This window comes from Panthera uncia (assembly GCF_023721935.1).
Source record: "Panthera uncia isolate 11264 chromosome B2 unlocalized genomic scaffold, Puncia_PCG_1.0 HiC_scaffold_24, whole genome shotgun sequence".
NCBI classification, from domain to species: Eukaryota; Metazoa; Chordata; class Mammalia; order Carnivora; family Felidae; genus Panthera; species Panthera uncia.
In genome coordinates this window covers 40,061,380-40,083,566 of record NW_026057580.1, presented here as the reverse complement: position 1 = coordinate 40,083,566, position 22,187 = coordinate 40,061,380, and positions in this window count along the sequence as shown.

The following is a 22,187-nucleotide window of genomic DNA, read 5'->3' as shown; positions in this document are numbered from 1 at the left end:
AAGAAAACAGTCACAATTTAATATATTATTAAAGGTTGAGTTGAGGCTAGAGTGAAAGTTTAGAACCTCTGGGAACTCCAGACCCAATGGGAGTGTGCATTCATGTGCCATCTTTTTTTTCATAGGCTTCCACTAGATGAGAAAGATTAGGGGCAGGAAAGAGCTACCTTCAGTGGTACATGGGTACAAAATCATGCCCATATCTTGAGCTTTTCAATTACAAGAAGCAAAATCCTCCAGTGACTTGAGAATAGAACCAAGAAAAGATGTGTTATGTGTAGAGGAAAGTTAAAAGCAAGTCATCTGTACTTGAAGAGGGGTAGAAACAAAACCTGTCTCCTCCTGAGAAAGGAAAAGGAAGCCCTATGGCCCACCCCAAGCCATGCAGTGAGTAGGAAGAAACAGTGGTCAACAGTTGTGGAAAGACCAAGAAATCCTTCTGGGTGGAGTCTCAGGCAAAGGTACATTGCTACCAAGGGAGCAGCAAAGGCTATTGATGCAAAGGACAGAGCTTGGACCCAGAATGTTGCACTGATGTCAGTTCTGCTACGATGGAGGAAAGGATAGAAAATGTCTCTCTCAAAACCCTGCACAGATACAAGGAAGCATTTGGATGAAGTGAGGGAAAGAGTCAGCTTTTTAGACCCAGTTAGTTCACAGCACTGGACCAAGAATAAGACTGGGCCGGAAGACCTGACAACTATCATCCTCTGCTCCCACCATGAGTTTTTCACCAGATGAAATGTCACAATAGTCTAACACTGAGAAGGCAAAAGACTGGGGAGAAAATCTCTGTGCTTGAGGCATGCAGGCCCTGCTGAAAACTGAGGGTGGGGCAAGAACTCTGAGACATGTCCCTTGACAACCTAGGTGCAGCACTAAGCACAAGATAACCAGCAGCCCACTGCTGGGAGAAGCTGAAGTTCGTGGTGTTCTGAAGGAAGCTCTAGCAACAATAAATCTTGAAAACAACTCAACCAATGATTAGGTTGGCTCAACCTCCCATACTAATGGCCGACATAATTAGATACACAAAACAGTAAGCATAAGCACCACATCATTAAGAAATAAAGAAGCAATAGAAGTAGATGCAGAGATCTGTGAATTTAAAACACCTATGACTAATAAGCTAAAAGATATAGTAGAAAGGGTATAAAGTGTGCATACAGATTTCAGTAAACAGAGAGAACTATAAGAAAAAGTCCAATAGAAATGCTACAAATTAAAAACAATGATATCAGGGGTGCCTGGGTGGCTCAGTTGGTTGAGTGTCTGGCTTTGGCTCAGGTCACAATCTCACAGTTTGTGGGTTCGAGCCCCGCATCGGGCTCTATGATGACAGCTTAGCGCCTGGAGACTGCTTTGAATTCTGTGTCTCCCTCTCTCTCTGCTCCTCCCCTGCTCATGCTCTGTCTCTCTCTCACTTTCAAAAATAAATAAAAACATTAAAAAAAAATAAAAATAAAAAATGGTATCAGAGGCGAATAATTCTTTTGATAGACTTAGCATACTAGCCATAGAAGAATAAAGTGCTTGTAAACTTAAAGGTTAATAAAAATAATTGAAACAAACCAGAAGAGTTAAAAAATGCTAAAAAACTAAAACAAAACAGGCTAAAACCAGAATTTCCAAGAAATGGGGGACAATATTGTATGGTCTAACATAAGTGTGAGTGGAATCTCAGAGGAGAACAGAAAAATAATAAAGGCAAAAAACATTTGAAAAAAAAGTAGCATTTATAAAAGTAATGAAAGGTAACAAATGTCAGATGCAAGAAGCTCAGAGAATCCAATCAAGTAGACACCCACACACATGGACACACATACACACACACCCCTAAATACTTCTTAGTAAAACTGCCAAAAAAGAAACAAATAAAAAGAAAGTTATGACAGGAACAAAAAGAAATATACACAGAAACACACATAAGAATTATAACACACTTTTCATCTTAAACTATGTAAGACAGAATGCAATGGAGTCACATCTTTAAAAGTCAGAAAAGAATTTAAAGTTCTATCAACCAGAAACTTTGTATTGAGAAGAAAAATATTTAAAAACATTAAGACAAAATAAAAAGTCTTCAGGAAAACAGGCACTGACAGAAATCTTACTAGCAGTCTTACACCAGAAAAAAAGTTTGAAAACATTCCTTCAGTCAGGGGTATGATAATAGAGGGAAACTTAGATCTAGCATATAAATAATGAGTGCCAAAATGCTACAAATAGAAGTAAATATAAAGGCATTCCTTTCTTATACTTCTTTTAAAACCAATTGTCTAAAATCCAAGTAGTAAGTTGTTGGGTTTATAATATTTGAATAAAGTGTGAAGAATAGCACATAGATTTATCCTAGTGTAATTTTTTACAGACGTTCTGTGGAATGACATTTTTTTAATGATATGTATTATAAAATTGAGAAAAACTAATTTTTTAATGTTTTTTTTTATTTTTGAGACAATGCAAAAGACAGAGTGCAAGCAGCAGAGGGGCAGACAGAGGAAGACACAGAATCTGAAGCGGGCTCCAGGCTCTGAGCTGTCAGCCCAGAGCCTGACGTGGGGCTCGAACTCACGAACCATGAGATCATGACCTGAGCCGAAGTTGGACCCTTAACTGACTGAGTCACTCAAGCAGCCCAGAAAAAACTAATTTTTTAAGGAGGTGTAACTCCAAAGCCAATAATGGAGATGAAATTAGACCAAAGAAATTATCCTAAAGCATTCAGGAAAGGAGTAGGAGGAGAACAGAAAACAATTGAGAAAAACAGAAAAATTATAGAAAACATCGTATGCTCAAATCCAACAATATCAACAATTATTTTGAAAGCAAATGGTCTAAATGGCCCAATTAAAAGACTGAATTTGTCCAGTTTACAAGCAAGATCCGGACATCCTGCCTGTTAAAAACTCCACATTACACAGAAGTCTACACATTAGACACAAGTAGTTCTAAAGTAAAAGAATGAAAAAGATAAATTATGAAATTATGAGAAAAACAAAGCTGGAGGTGCCATATTAATATCAGACAATGAGATTTTAGAACAAGGAAAGGATGAAGGGGGTGTTTTATAATGATTAGTGCGTCAAATCAGGAATACATAACAATCCTAAATTTGTCTGCAGCTAACAATAGAGCCTCATCTTACAGAAGCCAAAAACTGAGAGAACTGAAAGTTTATAATTAACAATTATAAATTGAGACTTCACTTTCAGTAACTGATTAAACAAGTAAGCTCAAGGCAGTAATGATATAGAACACCTGAATAACATTATCAACCAACTTGAACTAATTAATATTTACAGGTAACTGAACCCAGAATACACATTCTTTGAAATGACCTATGGAGCACTAACAAATATAGATCATGTACTAGATCATAAAAAAACAGTCTCAATAAACTAAAAATATTTAAATATTCTGTGAATCCAACAAAATTAAACTAGAATGAGTAGCAGAAAGATATCTGGAAATATCCCAACTTTTTGGAAATTTAAAAAATTGTTCAAGTAATCAATGCAGCAAAGAAAAATCAAAAGAATAATTAGATCTCACCCTTTTTAAGACTGTAATATTCCATTGTGTGTATATGTGTGTATATACATATACGTGTGTGTATGTGTGTGTAATATATATAAATTCTTCCTTATTCATTCATCTATCAGTGGACACTTGGGTTGCTTTCTTATCTTGGCAATTATAAATGATGTTGTAACAAACATAGGGGTGCATATATCCTTTTCAATTAGTGTTTTTGTTTTCTTTCAGTATATACTCTGTAATAGAATTATTGAATCATATGGTATTTCTTTTTTTAAATTTTTGAGGAAACTCCATACTGTTTTCCGTAGTGGCTGTACCAATTTACATTTCCACCAACAGTGCATGAAGGCTGATTTTTTTTTTTTTCACATCCTCACCAACACTTACAGAATATAGTCAATGATATTGCAATAGTGTTGTATGGTGACAGATGACAGCTACACTTGTGGTAAGCATAGAATAATGTAGAGAATTGTCGAATACCTATGTGGTACACCTGAAACTAATCTTAACATTGCATGTCAGCCATACTCAAATAAAAAATTAAAAGAGAGAAATTAGAATGTATTTTAATTAAATGAATATAGAACAAAAATTTTTAGGGTGAAACTAAAACTTAAAGGAAATATGTATGCATTGAATTCTTTTCCCCCCCAGCTTTACTGAGGTGTAGTTGGCAAATAAAATTGTAAGGTATTTCAAGTGCAAAATGTGATGATTTTATTTTTGTATACATTGTAAAAATGATTCCTATGATTGAGTTAACATATGTGTCATCTCAGATATTTACCTTTTTACTGTCTTAAATTATACCTCAATAAATCTGACTAAAATCATTTTCAAACTAAGGATGCCTGGGTGGCTCAGTCAATTAAACCTCCAACTCTTGATTTCAGCCTCAGATCATGATCTTACTATTCAGGAGATCAAGCCCTCAGCTGGTATCTTCAAACTAACCAAAGCTTAGTTTCTTAATTTTAGAATATGATATGCTCTTAGTTACTTCATGGACTGGCTGAAGAGATTAAGTGAGCTAATTTATGAAAGCACTTAATTCATTGTATGGCAATTAACATGTGAAAATTCTTCAGCTGACACCGTTGCCATTGCTCATCCTTGCCACCATCGTTGTCACCACATCATCACCGTTATTGTTCCCATCACCATCATCACTGCTGATAAAAGAAACATCCCCTCTATGTTTAAATTTGTATGAGTCTCACATAACCTACAATGGCATTCGCTTAAAAATTAGATAATAGTGTGAATTGTAAAGGGTTACATCTAGAATGCAAATTTATTGGTATATGAAATTGTAATTTAAATAGTAAAGTTTTATGTCATCTATAAAAATGTAAAGCTACTGAGAGATTGAGAAAGCCAGATAATTATTAAAAAGAGGTATTATAGACATTTGTACTAAGTATGTCCAACTAGTATTTTATTTTCTATCTGAACAAATCCAGAGACTTATAACTTTAGGGAATAAATGGTCAATAAAGCCTAAGGGTGTCACATTTCTACTCTGCTTTACTATGGACTTTTAGGGGAGAGAATTCTCAGGCTTGAATGAAGCTCTGTGAAAGACAAAACTAGGCTAAAGGGAAGCTCATAAAACCATTGTTGTAAATAACATGGATTTTTATATTCATATTTAAATGTAACATACTCTTCAGGGACAACTATGATGATTATGATATATTTATGTGTGAATTTCCAGGGATGTCTTTTGGGCCTCATAACTCACACAACATGACTCTGTTACTTCCCTGAGGGCTTTCATCTGAGTTAAGATAAAATAAAATAATTGCGATATAAAAACAGAAGTAGAGTTCTCAAATAATACCTCCTAAGGTCATCAGAAATATCATTTTTCTAGGAAAATGCCCCTGAATGTCAATGAAATCTTTTCAAATGTTATCTTATTTCTAAAGCTAGAGGCATTGGAAGAGCTGTAAATAACAATATAAATTCATAGCAAATGCATATAGGGGCTTTATTTTAGAAGCAAATAACTAGTAAGACCTATTTCGTATTTTTTTATTACTAAGTTATTGATTTTATCTATTGATCCCACTTGAAATAAGCCCACAAATACTTTCTAAAAACAAACTAGGTGAGTTGGCAATGAGTAAGATGCTTGGGAAATAAAAAGATAATTGAAAATCGGCCCTTCCTTCTCTGGGCTTACAGTTTAGAGTAGGAGATAGACATAAACACAAATATATTGCACAGGGGTAAATGCTTACAGAGAATTAAATGTGCTTTGCAATTGTACAGTATAAAAAAATCTCAGTTCTGCCTACTGAGATCTGGGTAAGCCATATCTATCAGGCAATTTTTCGTAGAGGACATTCAAGGCAAAATGAATGTTTTCCAGTGGACAGAAGAGTATCACAGTGTGTTCAGACAATACTGAGAACACCAGTATAGCAAAAGCACTGAAACCCTGGAGGGAGAGCTCTAAGAAATACATTGGAACTAAGACTAGAAATTAGGGTGGGCTGGAATACAAAGTCTTAAATGTCAAACTTCAGCAATCCATCAGAAATAATGATACAGAGAGCTAAGATGATTAGACATTCAGAAAGTCTTCTTCAGCGAAGTTGAGAAAAGTGGTTGCACCGGGGGTGTGATTCATAGGCAGAATCAGGGGGCAATTTTAATAGTCTAGGTTAGCACTCCTCAAACTTAAATGTATATTCATTTCAAAAAGAAATTCCTCTTCCAATTCCCAAAATATGTATACATATGTGTGTATGTATGTGTGTGTGTGTGTGTGTGTATATATATATGTATATATATATATATATATATATATATATACATATTTTACTGACTTATATACATTGTAAAATCATTCACAATTAGGAGATGACAAGAATTAAATAGAAATAGAAGTTCTACCCATTTTCTTAGTCCCAGTGGATCATATGATATCCCATGGGATGTGCTTTGGAGGCAGTAAGACAATTTAATGATGACACTTAAAAAGTAGAAAGTACTGTACACAATTGTGGTCATTCCCTCACTCCTCTATACAAAGGAGAACACCTAGGTCAACCTGCTTCTAATTTATGGGAAATTGACTCTTTTTTATCTCAGATGATCCTTAGATTTAATTGAGAGAAGTTCTCCATCTTTAATTAGTCTTCTGAGTCTTTTTAGAAATAAAACAACTTTTATTAGAACTGTGTTTGCAGACAGATGGGAGTAGAGAGGTTTCTGGCTGGATGGCATCTCCAATGATGTTGAGATGTTACAGTCTGAGCTTAGATACATGTGATCTAGCTTTTCTCTTGAGCAAACATACCTGGCCAGATCCAAATTGGAAGCTAGGGGTTTTTCTTTTGTTTATGCAAAAAGACAAGACTTCTGGCAGAAATCTGCTTTATAGCAGATGCATCAAAATGTATCATTTCACTGAACATCTGGTGGGTGGGAAGAAATAGTCTTTTCCCCCTAACCAAGCTTTCTCTATAATTTGCTTCCTTGGATATGAATGGCTGTTAGGTCAGCAGGAATGGGCCATATGCCAGAGCAGTGAGAAACTTCTTTCATTTTGTCATGGGTGCAACTCTGTGAACAGTCTGTGGAAAGATATACTGAGTGTGCATGTTATACAGAGAATCAAAGAGAAATTGATCAAAGTTAAAAATAATTTTTAAAAAGTCATTCCCTATGGTTAAACAGAATGGAGAGCAAGAGTGGGTTCAAGGAGAGGTACACTTTCCAAATAAATGTTCTCTTTCATGTCCCTTCAGCAATTCTCCATATCTCCCATTTATGTGACTTCGTGTGTGACCAGTTAGAGTCAGTAAGAGTCATCAATATACCTAATTTCCTTCATCTTTCTCTTAAAAAACAATTCATGCAACCAAAGCACCAAAAGATGAACATATATGAAACAGTGATTTTAGGACTTTGATGCTTTTCTCTCCTAGGCATGTCCAATGTGCAAACTGTTTTACCAAATACCCAAATGTTTGGTATTTCAGTTTCTCATGATGACTCAAGAAATTTTCAGTTCAAATGTTTTTCAAAGATGTTTCTGGTTATTGGAAGAAGCATTAGGTGCTAAATTTACCAGTTGACTATTTCTAGGAACTCTCATATGCTTAGGCCAAAAAAAACCAAAGTATGTTTATAAGAATATATAAATATTACTAAAGTCTTAACTAGGAAATACTTATTAGGCAAAGTCAGACATTGAAAGCCATATCCTAAGGTCAGAGAGGTTAGAAGGTTAAGTACTTGAGGAAGTGGGACAGAAAATGTCACAACAAAAATCTTCAGTTTGTAAAATCTGACTTTATTCACTGAGTATAGTAACTAAACATAAAAGTGTAACGTATAAAGGAAGGGGACCAAATAGTTGCTGTTAATTCAGTGAATGATAAGCAATCTAATGTCAGGAACATCAACATAGAATCTCTTCAACGCATGCCTTCCTCTGTGTTAACCCAGAACATTTTTTTAATGTTTATTTATTTATTTCAAGAGAGAGAATGGGGAAGGGGAGAGAGAGAGAAGGAGAGAGAGAATCCCAAGCAGGCTCCCAGTTGTCAGCACAGAGCCAGATACGGGACTTGATGCCATGAACCATGAGATCATGACCTACACTGAAATCAAGAGTCTGATACTTAACCGACTGAACCATCCAGGCACCCCAACCCAGAACATTTGTACTGATCACTACCAGTGGTACTTATGGTCTGGCCATCCATGGGAGTTGAAAGAAGTGGATTTTTTTAGTGAGGAAATAATGACTGTTGAAACAAACGGGCCATGGAGTAAAGAATCACCTAATTTATCTCATGACTCCAAAACGGCTGCCTGACCCCATCTTCCCTTTCTGGCTACTCATCCTCAAGCCCTTTCAATGATTTTCAATGAGCTCATCCACACTTACTATCTTAAATAATGGTGTTCCTCAAGGTTCCACTCAGAACTCTTTGAGCATTATACTTGGTGTATATCATCTACATTTATGAACAATATGTCCCATATTGAAACAGTGGAGTGCATGTACATATTCATGAGTGCCTCTATGTTTGTGTTTTATTGTGCTTAAAGAAATAGGATATGAATAAGTTCAGAGTGGGGCCAGGGAGATTATGGAGGGCTTTGTTCTAGGTAAAATAGGAGCTCTTTGAAATAAGTAATTTTGAAAGTGTGTCTTTTAAGAATATTTTGAGCAATTCAATATTGACTGTGTTAAATATGGAACTATTAATTAGCAATGGGAGCATATCACATGTATACTATGAAAAGCTTCATTTTGCAATTTTATTTGTTTTTTTTAAAGTTTATTTATTTTGAAAGAGAGAGGAGAGAGAATCCCTATCAGCACAGAACCCCACATGGGGCTTGATCCCACAAAACATGAGATCATGACCTGAGCTTATATCAAGAGTTGGGCACTCAACCAACTGAGCCACTCAGGCACCCTAGTATTTTGCAATTTTAGAAGTGGAGCAAAAACACTCTACCCAATAGCAAATATATTTAGAAGTGCAATATTATAGCCATATGCAACATTTTTCCTAAATTTCAGCTAAAACAATTTTCCTTTTTCAGTGACATGGAAACCCTACGAAGATATTTAAATGCTATCATAAATATTGCATTTCTTGATTTTAAAGTATTAAAAAACAGAATAAATGAAAAGAGAAGTATTGGCTTAAATTTTTGCTTTCTTCCAAGATGTAACCCCAAAACTTACTGCTCATAGCAGTGAGTAAAAGAAGAGGAAATTGCAAAGTGTAAAATTCCAAATCAATGAAATGATTTTCACTGATATGACATTCCTCTGCTTTTTTCCCATCTTCCCTTTCTGGCTACTCATCCTCAAGCTCTTTCAATGATTTTCAATGAGCTCATCCACACTTACTATCTTAAATAATGGTGTTCCTCAAGGTTCCACTCAGAACTCTGTTTGAGCGTTATACTTGGTGTATATCATCTTCATTTATGAACTGTCATATGTGCTGACTTCCAGTCTTGTGTCCATAGCTAAGATTTCCTTTATAAATGTCAGGCCAGTACTTCTGACTGCTTACCTTCCGTCTTCACCTAGGCATCCTACACGCTCAGCATATCTAGAACAAAACTCATTACACCCCAAGACTATTTCTCCTCATATAATCTGTATTTTGATGAATGATCACACCACTGATCCAGATACTTATGCTAACAACTGACAAGTTATTTTATTTTCCTTCCTTTGTCCTAATTTTTTACATATTATTAATTACTAACTTTGGTTGACTCTGCCTCTTTAGCCTCTCTTGTATCTTCTCCTACATCCTTTCTCCTAGAGGCCTTTATTGCCTTATTCAGACATGTTTTATCCATGCCAGGTATTGCAGGAAAATGAAATGTTAGACATGGTTTTATTTATAATTTATTCATTCTGTAGAATGAAAAAACAAACTATAGTGAAAGTGAAATAATTAGAGTAAAAGGTAAAGAAACTCTCGCTGCTATTATTATTGTAAATCTGCTCTGTTTTCCATTATTTCTACTTGGATATCTCACAGGAATCTCAAATCCATTATGACCACTAGGAAAGATATTACCATCCATTTTGTAGCCCAAGCCAGAAAACTGTGCCATTCTGGAAAACCCCATCTTTTTTTAGTGTCATATGCTATGAAATACCAAATGACACCAATATTATCCTACGTATTTCACAAATGCTGATTTTTCTCCTTCTGTACTATCACCATTATGCTAAACAAAGCTATCATTATCACTAGCTTGAACAACTGCAGCATAGCTTTATTTATCTCTGCTTAGGAGATTCAAACGAATCTATTATCAATTTGGGAGAAAGAGTGAGCTCATAAAAATGCTTTTCTAGGGACATCTGGGTGTGGATCATAATAGAGTGTCTAGAATCAGAATTGCACTCAACATCTATAAAATTATTCAGAATATAGGAAACAACAAATTAAAGGGATTAAATAAACCCAATAAATGGCTCAGAAACTTGAGTAAGGGGAGGCACACAAGAGTTCTTCCTGTAGGTGGTTTCATGTTGTAATGCGGGGAAGTGAAGGCCAGAGAGTGTTGGTCTCAGTGGTTGAAAGAAATAGAATCTAAGTGGTAGAAAGATTGTAATTTGAGGCTGCTAAAGTTGGTGGAATTAGCAGGTCAGGCCATTGGAAACAGAGAGATGAAGAGAAAGAGCTCTACAAATCTTAGGAGTTTTACTCATGTAATTGTCCAAATATTCTGTGGAACACACTTTTGGAAAATCCTTTGTGTGACTTTTGTTAACTCCCAGTTTCCATGGAGAACATCAGAGACATGAGGTAGCTTGCTTAATATTAAGTGAATAGTGAATGATGGATGCAATCCTGGATCCAGGCACATGTGGGGTCTTTGGAGCCAGAAGTCTCAGATGTAGATTCAATACTGAATGCAGTAGCAATATCACAATCTACACTAGTGTGACCATAGACACATCTCCAGGCATCACAGACACTGGTGAAAGTGACTCTTAAGACCGTATTTTCATTATTTAAAAGTTGGTAGTCTTTGTGAGTGTATTCTTCTTCCTTGACTGTATTGCATTATTGATTCATTTCACATTTAAATGGAAACACTAAGCAATTGCATTTGTTAACAAGAGAAAATGCCTTTAGAGATCCAATTTAGCTATGACTAGCTTATAGGATACTGATAACCTTAAAGACAAAATAAAATACAACAGAGGATATCTTTGTTTTTCCACCCTCTCTAATACATTATTAGGTTTCATTACATTATCGCAAAACTGTACAAAGTGAATTTTAGAGTTAGATATGTTTCTAGTACTGAGAAAAAGTAGGATTTTCAAATAAAATTTTAATATTAGCCATAAATGATTTCTACTCCAACTCACTGTAGACTTCAGTAGGAGATTCTTGAAAACAATTTTTTTAGATCAAAATGATAGGTTCAGATTCATCTCTTTCTCTTTTTTTCCTTGAAAAATGAACAGTATTCTTTTCTGAATAAAATTCCCTACTATACCATGGTTTATACAAGATGAGAGTTAAAGATACACAATGTTTTATGCACATGAGATATGTAGATTTAATTTTATTAACTCTGTAGTGCTTATTTCAAGTAACTGTTTTAAAGTTCTATTTAAATATGATTTGGGGTAAATATTTACTGTGTCCTCACAGTTAATGGCAGTTTAACTAGCTTAATTCTTACATTATTTAACTTATTTTAAAAATTCTTTTTAGGTAATATGAAGACTTTAACATTATAAGAAACGCACATACACACATGCACACACACATGCACAAACAGGGAGATTGAAATTGATTATTACAATAATGATTTGAGATTCAAACTAATACTAGTCTATGTGGTATATTTGTTTGGGTTAAAAACAGGTATCCTTGGGTTGCCTGGGTGGTTCAGTCATTTAAGCATTCAACTCTTGATTTTGGTACAGATCATGATGTCATGTTTTCATGAGTTCAAGCCCTGCATCAGGCTCTGCACTGACAGTGTGTAGCCTGCTTGGGATTCTCTCTCTCTCTCTCTCTCTCTCTCTCTCTCTCTCTCCCCCCGCCCCACCCCTACCCCTACCCCACTCATGCTGTCTCTGTCTCTCTCAAAATAAATAAACTTAAAAATTTTTTTTTAACTAAAAAAGGTGTCCTTTCCCAAAGATAGTTACCTCCCTATCTGTTAGGAAAATTGCAATAAAATTACACATCTATAATATCTACATTGTACACACCACAGTCTAAGTGCTTGCTGTTATTGAACACTGTAGAATCTATACAACCATAGACAGTTGGAGTTAACTTATTTTCTATTCCCTTAAAGCTAAACTTCACACACTATTTGATTGATTTGTACTTACTTTCTACCTTGTTATAGCTTGGCTTTAAGAATGTTTTCTTATATGAAGCAATTTATGTTTTCCTTTTCAGACTGGTCATTTTTCTATCCTGATTATCAAAGACCAGCAGTTAAATGCTTTTTTTTTGGTCACAAACAGAACTAAAACTCTAATTCCCAGCATTCCCAATAGTGTCCTAGTTGGAGCAGTTTGTAAGACTAAAATAAAATTAAGTTTTTACTGGGAACAAACACCAGAAACCTTAAAGGAAGAGATCCAGATGGTTCTTCCTGAATGTGATCACACTTTAAGAGACTGTTTCTTTGCTTTGTGCACTTTATATTTCAATAGATACATTAAAAAGCCTTTCACAGTTGCCTACAAATCTAAATATTTCAGAGAGTTACAAAATAAGAATAGTCCTTCAGTCACTACTTTCAGGTGAAAAAGAAACAATGATTGTTATTATGCTATTCTATTCCCTATTCTAAATTATCATGGCTTATAAATCCATCAACAGTTGTCAAAAATCCATATCAGAAACCTCTAATTCATAAACCTAAATATAAATGTGAAGCCTCCCCCCCTGCCAGATATACTCAATTTGACTAAACAGAGGCATGGAATTGGCTGAAGTTCTAGCCCACTAAGATATCTCCTTCCACAGCTGCATTTGAAACAGAGATAGATAGTGAACTTTAATAGACATTTTTCTCAAAAAGCCATTGATCTCTTATGTGTGATAGGAAAAAAACTGGCATGAACCACTGTAGTATTAAATGTAATTATGCATACAAAATATACTACCCGTGGGCAAAAGCCTCTTAAGTCTTCATGCTAAAAATCATGTTAAGCTTTCAATTTAAATCCCTATGAAATGTAAAGTTATATCAAAGTGTACAAAATTTTCAGAAAGTAGTTTAATTCAACAAATATTTATATCAGAAGCAAGTTTTAAATGTTGTAGCCTATGAGGGAACAGTGAGTGACACCACTAGTCAGTGTGTTCCCTTAAGCAAGCCATTAACTCGATTTTGGACTATAATGTTCTCAGCTGTAAGAAGAAAGCACTAGGCTCACAATGGTCTACTATAGCTCTAAATTTGTATGAGTTAAAGTCTTTTGTCATATCTAACCAGCAGCTACTGATGGAGAAAAAACTGGGATGTTTGTGAGGTTTAACTCTTAAGAAGGTATTTGATGGTTGTTTCCATTCTACTGGGGTGGATAGCCACAGAGGCAGAATCACTGAACTGTAGGATTTTATTTTAGGTATCATTAACCCAATGCCCTCAATTTTATAAAGAATGAAGGCCAGGGTGGTGGCTGGGTAGTCTGCCTTACTCTTTAAGGATCTCAAGTCTCATCTTCCAGTCAGCACTTTACTTTAAGAGGAAATGTATGTGTGATGGCTTTTGCCTTACTAAAAAAGAATAACAAAAAGTTTCCGTGTGTAAATGGCATCACCCCAACCTATTTGGTCTGTTTCTGTTTGGATCAAGAAAAAAAAGTCCAATAATTATATTCCTATCTCTTTAGGAGATCAAGAAGGAAAATTAAGATGTTACATTAAATTATATCTAACATCCCCAGTGTGTCAAAAATTTATAGTATGGAGAAAATTACTCTCTCCATGTAGAGTGCAAAGAAAATCTTTAAGTTTCAAAGAAGATTGAAACTCTGGTCTGGGAGCCATGATCTTTAGAATGCCATGGAGACTGTTTTATTCAACTTTCCCAAAGTCATCTTGGGATCCTAACTATATATCTTAATTCCCTTCCTCCACTTATCCTACCATTTAATAGTCACATAAACACAATATTTCACATCTATTCTTATCTTGGTTAGTGCCGAAGATAAAAGTCCTTGGAGCCATTTTTCCCACAAATTCTTTCTCTACTCTGGTCATGTTAATTAAATAGAGGCAATCTGTTCTCTTTTCTTCTCACTTGTGTTTTTGATTCAATGTACTCAATGCTCAAGGCCCTTATCAATTCTATCATCTTTCCCCAGTATCATAAAATGTTTTTATTTATCTACATGGAAACATACTCCATTCTTCCCCACACTACAAAAAGAACTTTTCCTTGACCTCATGCTGCTATCTGACTCCTGCCCTCATTGAAGCTAAACACCTTAGAAGAGTTATCTTTGCTCAGTATTAACTATTCCCAACCTCTGATTCAAGCTTTTTCAATTTTTGGATTTTTATCTGGATAATTTATAAACAGAAAACATAGGTTATAATATAACAAACACCATGTACCAAAAATCAAGTCTAACAATTGTTCATTTTGCTGTTTTCATCATATGTTTTTCCAGAAATTAAGTCATTATGGATAGATCTTCTTTGTCCTTCTTACTTATTACATTTTCCTTCTTTCCTTATTCAGATATCAATACTTATCCTTACTTTATGTTTATCTTTGGCTCATTATATATGCATATGTTACTAAACTGTATATGTATGTATATAAATATATAATTGATTTGTATGTTTGTAATATTTACATAAATAGCATCATACCTTTTCTCCATCTGCTTGTGTTGTAGTTATTCTTGGCCATTTCTTCTTCCCTTGTGGATTTTAGTGACAGCATATCAATTTTCATGAAAAAAAAATCTCTGGATATTTTTTATTGGAATTATCCTGAATTTGTAGATCAATCTGGAGTAAATGAACTTTATTAGCTAACTTCTTAAGTACCTTCCAGGTTTTCTTGCTATTTTAAAGGGAATATTTTCTATATTTACATTTAAATGGTTGTTGCTGATAGATAAAATGCTATTGAATGTCTTACAATGACTTTATATCCAATAATTTTGATGAAAACCTTTGTTAGCTTTAATAATTTGCTGCACATTTTCATGGATTTTCTATATAATTGATCACAATGAGAGCAAATAATGGCAATTTTGTTTTTTGTTTACAAGCTCTATGTTTTGTGAATGTGTTTTGGAGATTGATTTTTAAAACATTTTTTTAATAAAAAAATTTTTTTAGTGTTTCTTTTTGAGAGAGAGAGAGAGAGAGAGAGCGAGAGAGCATGAGTGAGGGTGGGGGCAGAGAAAGGGAGACACAGAAACTGAAGCAGTCTCCAGGCTCTGAGCTGTCAGCACAGAGCCCCACGCGGAGCTTGAATTCACGAGTTGTTAGATCACGACCTTAGCTGAAGTCAGCTGCCTAACCTAACTGAGCCACCCAGGTACCCCTGAAGATTGATTTTTTGAGAGTGATAGAGATGCTTGTGTCCATTTGTATTCAGTTTTGATCACTTAATTTTTTTCTAGAAAAAAGTGTCATTCTTTTAATTCTATTGTGTTTGTTCTGTTTTCTTCAACTTTTGAGATGAGCACTTAGGTCATTTATTGCTAGTCTTTATTTTCTAACATTTCACATTGTAGGCTGTACATTTCTCACTAAGTACTTCCCAATTTACAACATCCCATGAGTTTTGGGATAGTAACATAGTACTTTTGTTGTAGTGCATTTTTAAACATTTCCTAAGTTTCAATTAAAATTTAGTTTCTGATCCATGAGATAGATATTTGTTTTGTTTCAAATGTATGATTTCAACTTTGCTCTTTATTTTTCTTTTTATGACAATATTATAAAATAAGTTTATATACCAGTTTTTAGGTTTTTGAAACTTCTTTTATGATAATTTAACAAATGTTTTATATGTTCTTCCAAATAATTTGTATCCTATAATTATTGGCTACAGAGCTCTACATGTGTCCATTCGGTCATGCTTCCTATTTATGTAGTACAACCTTTTCATATATTTAATAACTTCTTTGCCGTCTTAATCTATTTGCTTCTGAGAGGTATTGAAATTCCCCAATTTGAGTACTAATTTTTCTATTTCTTCTTGTAATTCTGTTTTTGCTTTATATATGTTAACTGCACACTAATTTAGGGTTGTGATGTCCGTACATGAATTTGTCCTTATATTATATTATTAAATAACTCAGAAATGCTCTGTTTGGTGCATAGAGTCAGTTTGATTAGATATTAATGTTACTGGGCCATATTCTTGCTGCTATTTTTAGTGTTGATAGTTGTGTTTTTTTACTTATTACACACAGAAGTATACCAGTAAATGTTTAAAATCTGGTTATCTGAAACGAAATCTCTGATTTGTAGCATTTGCTTATTTCCCTGGAGTAATACTGTCAACATGGCAGAATTAAAACCACCACTGTGCAGTTTGCAGTTGGGGTGAGAAGGAGTTGTGCACGGTCACTGTTGAGAGCAGGTGGGACTGTAGCTGGCTCTGTTACACCATTGACAGCACATTTATTTTGCTTTTTTTCGTTTCTTATTTGTATTATTTTTACTGTATTTATCTATTTACTTATTTTAGAGAGAGTGTGTGCAAGTGGGGGAAAGGGGCAGAAAGATAAACAGAGTGGGAGAGAATCTCAAACAAGCTCCATGCTCAGCACAGAGCCTGATGCAGGGTTCAATCCCACAACCCTGGGATCATGACTCAAGCCAAAATCAAGAGACATGCTCAACTGACTGAGCTACCCAGGCTCCCCTTGGCTGCTGCTGCCGCTGCTTCTTCTTCTTTTTTTTTTTTTTTAATTATTTGAGTATAGTGGACACACAATTTTATTTTAGCTTCAGGTATATAATATAGTGATTCAATAATTTAAATATTATGCTGTGCTCACCACAAATGTAGCTACTATCTGTCACCATAAAACTCTAATACAGTAACATTGACTATATTCCCTATGCTGTACCTTTATTCTTGTCTTATTCATTCCATAATGAATAGGAAGACTGTATCTCCTACTGCCCTTCACCCATTTTACCCATCCCTCCATCACCCTGCCTGGAAACCATCAGTTTTTTCTCTTGTTTACAGGTCTGATTCTGCTTTTTGTTTGTTTATTTATTTAAGTTTTATTAATATTCTACATATAAGTGAAATCATATGGTATATTTCTCTCTCAGACTGACTTATTTCATTTATCTTTGCTTCTTTTTTCTTATTTCATTTATTGGATTAACCAGATTTTCTTGTTCTTTTCTTTTTCCTCTGCTGAAATGGAAGTAATATATTTTATGTTGTCAACTTAGTGATTACTCTGGAGTTTTTTAACATGCAGATTGATTTAACAAACTAATCAATATCTTTATCTTCCTTTTGAATAATCTAAGGAATCTTAGGTTGCTCTAATTCTGATCCCTTTTCCCCACTTCCATATCATTTCTATCTTGGATTTTAGTTCGTGCTTTTTAAACCTCTCCAAATTAGTCAAAACATCATTAATGAAGAATTATACACTGTATTTTCCAGTGCCTACTTGAGTTGTCATTATCATGTATATAGCAGCTGTTTTCAAAATGTGTCTGTGGATCCCATTGAGATCATAGAGGTATCTTGGGGGCTGCTGATGTGGGTGAGAGAGGCCACATAGGCAGTGTTCCATGTTTCCATCTCACGTCTAAATGCCTGTGTCTTTTTGCCTATGTGTTTTATTACTAATATTCTCTTTTTTAAATTTAGCTATTACCATTGTAAAGAATGAAGCCATCATTCAATATCTGAATACACATAGCTGAACTTTCTGCTTTTTTAAGTTAGGACAGTTCTGCTGGTCAGGCATGGTCTCTCTAAGCAGAGCAGAATTATCAGTCTTATACAGCAAGTTTGGGAACAAGAAGTTCAGTGGTTAACATCACTGAAGTTTGGAGACAGGACTGATTTAACATCGCTGTAGATAAATGGTTATTTGGATAAGACTGTTGTCAATTGCCTAGCACTCAGAATCATGTTCATTGGAATGAGTGTCTTCCTCATGGGCTGCCTTTCAGAAGCAAAAGGATATTGCTGTTTATTTGGCTTGCATAACCATGTTTACTGAAGTGGGTTGTCATTGGTCAATTAAGCAAATTTAAAACTAATAATTTAATAAATTTTAAATTATTTACTCATCAAAAAAGTGCATTTTTTCGATGGCTGTCACTTATTTATTAAGCAAGTTAAAAACCTGAGTTCTGATTCAATGATACTTCCATAAAAAAATTTTGAAACTAAGTTATTGCCCTATTACCATGGCAACAGAAGATAGGTCTTTTTCTGGAATGTAGGGAATGTTTTACTCCTAGTACCTTCTTTTGGTTCTTTCACAGCCAACCAAAGTAAAGGTCATCATGAGTTGTTCAGATCTTTACCACTGGTGTTAATTCTCCTTGAAGTGGAGGTTTTGTGGAACTCTTTTAAGGTGAGACTTATTTGTGGAGGTGTGATTTTTGGTTTGATTATTGACCAGCATGGTTATATTCTGCTTTTGTCTTTGCACTTCTTGTTGAATCATCTATCAGGGCAGAGACTACACACAAGTACTTACATTTACAAACAACAGATACCAACAAACTGTAAGAAAAACAAAAATAACTATGGGGCACAAAGGCACTATTGAATCGATCCATGGTGTTCCAGGCTTGATTATGAAAGCAGATCCCAGTGACTCCCTGAGTCTACTTTAGATAGCCAACCTGACTTTCTTTTTCACTTAAACACAGACTGATTAATGTCATGCGTAGTGTTAATACATATACAACAAGGTGTGTTAACAGTGACATAGATTTTCCCTGAGTAGCTAAAAGAAAACCTTATGTTATCCAATTACCTGTATAAGGAATTTAAACTTATTTTTGTGTGATATTACTTATTACAACATTTCAAATTATGCACCAAACCTTTTTGCCCATATTGAATTACCTAACTCCTCCATGATGTGTTCCACTGGTCCTTATTCCTCCACAAAGGATTTCAACCTTTAGGCTCTTTGTAAGTCTAAAAGTCAACAGAAAGTACTGGGAAATCATCTGCTTGGAGTAGCCTAACTCCAAGGACAGGACAAAAAGACTTGGTTCTGTGTGAACATTGAAGAAACTTTATTTCTCCTCAAGGAATACAGGAACTTCATGAAAGAACAACTTCTGTGAAGTTGTAAATATATCATCTTTAGGGTTTTATTAAGTCAAACAGTCAATTTGGCATCCTAAAAATATTCCCTTCTTCTCATGCTCTCACTATGTATTATCTATAAGAAATTCACTGCTAACAAAGTCAGTGTATCATGACTTTACATTATTTTTTCAAATTGCATGATCAGCAATAGTTTGGATGGACTATTAGAGAGGAATGGTGGTGACTGGCTATAGGAAATCTTGAACAAATTTATACTGTTATAAGGGAAACAGGAAAAAATCACAGTGTATAACTCAAACTTGTAAGGAAAGAAATACAAGTAAAAGGATAATGAATAAAAGTGTGCAAAGGAGAGGGTAACAATCAGCAGTCTCATGTATTTAGAAGAATCTGCTTTTGATGGTCTTGATTGTAAGCTCTGTCATTCTATAGCCATTGCTTATTCTGAAGATCTTGGGTGAGCAGTAGCCTAACTGGGGTTTTCTGAACATCTACTCTTATTACAACTTGATTGGTATCACTTACCAGTTCTGTTAAGATCCTTTCTGCTATTCTAGAGGTTTCATGACAATGAAGACTGAATGTTTTTGAGCAAGGGACAAACCCTTGCAGATTTCATAAATAACTGTGCTGGTAGAATGATCTACTTTTACTGCATAGAATAGTTAGAATGTATGTTGGGGATAGGATATTCAGTATCTTTTAGCTACAATCTATGCTGTGTCTGGTTTAATAAGGGAATGTTTCAACTTTCCAGAAAATAAATATACTGTTATTTGTAAATACATATCACCCAGAGGGAAGTCCTTATATAGAATTCAGTTGAAAATGTTTAAATACTGTCTCAGAGCATGGTTCCAGTCTCTGCTTTGCCTTTATACTTTTTTCCAGAATTATGTTGGCCACAGATGAGGCTATATTTTGTTATCCTTACATATTTTATCTACCGCTATTTAATATTGTGGTCATTTTGTCCTTACTGTGATGGATCATCTCATGGAGGGTTTTGACAAATGTTCAAGTTTTATCAGATACTATCAGGTGGCCATCCTGGCTTTACTAGGTCATACCATTTAGGTCTTTCAATCTGATAGTTCCCAGTGTTTCTTTTCAGAATTTAGGACACAAATCTAGGGTATGCGTGATGGAATTTTGAACCTCTCCATGGATTTGACTTTATATTCTGTAAGAAGTTCTTACATAAGGACTTCAGTCAGGGCAGAGTGTTTAGCAGGTTGCTCTGCTAAAACATGACCTCTGTGTCTTTGTGTGTGTATGGGGGAGATGGGTCATTATTCCTTTAGGACAGTGTTTTTCATTAAAGGCTTTTTTTAAATTTTGTTAATGTTTATTTAGTTTTGAGAGAGAGAGAGAGAGTGCACATGAGAGGATGGGCAGAGAGAAAGGGGGACAGAAGATCCAAAGCACACTCTATGCTGACAGCAGAGAGCCTTGAACTCACGAACCATGAGATCATGACCTGAGCTGAAGTCGGACGCTTAACTGACTGAGCCACCCAGACGCCCAAAAGCCTTTTTGTTTTGATAGCAGTTATTCATAGTGGTTAGCAGTATCTTTACCATTATATTTTTAGTTATTTGACATGCCTGCCATTGGGTTATGTGAATGGATTTGATTTCTGGTAAAGAAATGAACCATATAAGATAGAATGGACTTATTATTGTATGTTCAACTTGACTTTCTAATTTTAAAAATAAAGCAAGCCACCACAACTAGCATAACAATAAGAAAAAAACAGCAAACCAGGATTTGGTTAGAAAATGTCCAAATGATCTGTTCTTGTCATGGAACACCTAGATATAGATACTAATCATAAGATTTTCTTTCATTGGACAGGGTAAAAGAATTGCCGGATTGCAGGTGGTACCATTTTATTTAAAGGAAATCAAAGTATGATATTTGAAGATTTCTTTTACAAACTTCAAGGCTATAATATCTCTAAGATTAAAATGTGTCAGAGTTTAAGAAACTAATAGTTTAGCCCACAAAGTGTACAGAGAATGACTATAAACACCTGCAATTTATAAAGATATTATATATTATCTTTCATTGAAAATGACATCTTTGTATGCTTAAAAGAAATTGTAAAAGGTCCCCATAGTCTTCTGTTTGGCAAAAGTCTCCAGAACATAATGTAAACAATAATGATATTCTACTTATAATGAGATTCTAAACCCTCATATATATGTTATATATAATATATATTTTATATAAAATATATTTTATATATTATATATTTTATAGAAAATATATATGAATATATATGTGAATATATATGTGAAATATACATATGTGTGTGTGTGTGTGTGTGTGTGTGTGTATATATATATATATATATATATAAAGTATATATACACATACACACTGTTTGATATCTGAGAATTTTTTTCTCATTTTGCTATTTAGTTTCCTTGGGAAAAAACATATTTTCTACTATTCACCTCTCATGAAATTGTAAAGAATTGTCTATATTATGGAAAAATGTTGCATGCTCCTATAGCATTCAGCCCATATATTTGCATGAATCCTTTCTCTCCTCAGGAATATTAATAAATATACAGATCTTTCTAATGAAACCACTGTAAATCTGTTTTACAACTTTAGTAAATTTTATATTTTAAATTGTTAGTCTTAAGCTAAGAACACTACATATATGTATGATAACAGTGTACATTTTAAATTTGACACATCTTGGATTTTTTTGATATGCCATATTATTTACCCTTCCAACCCCCCCAAACAAAAACAAAATAATTGACAACAACCCATAAAAATTAAACTGTTAAAGCAATTATGGGAAATAATATTATCCTTTT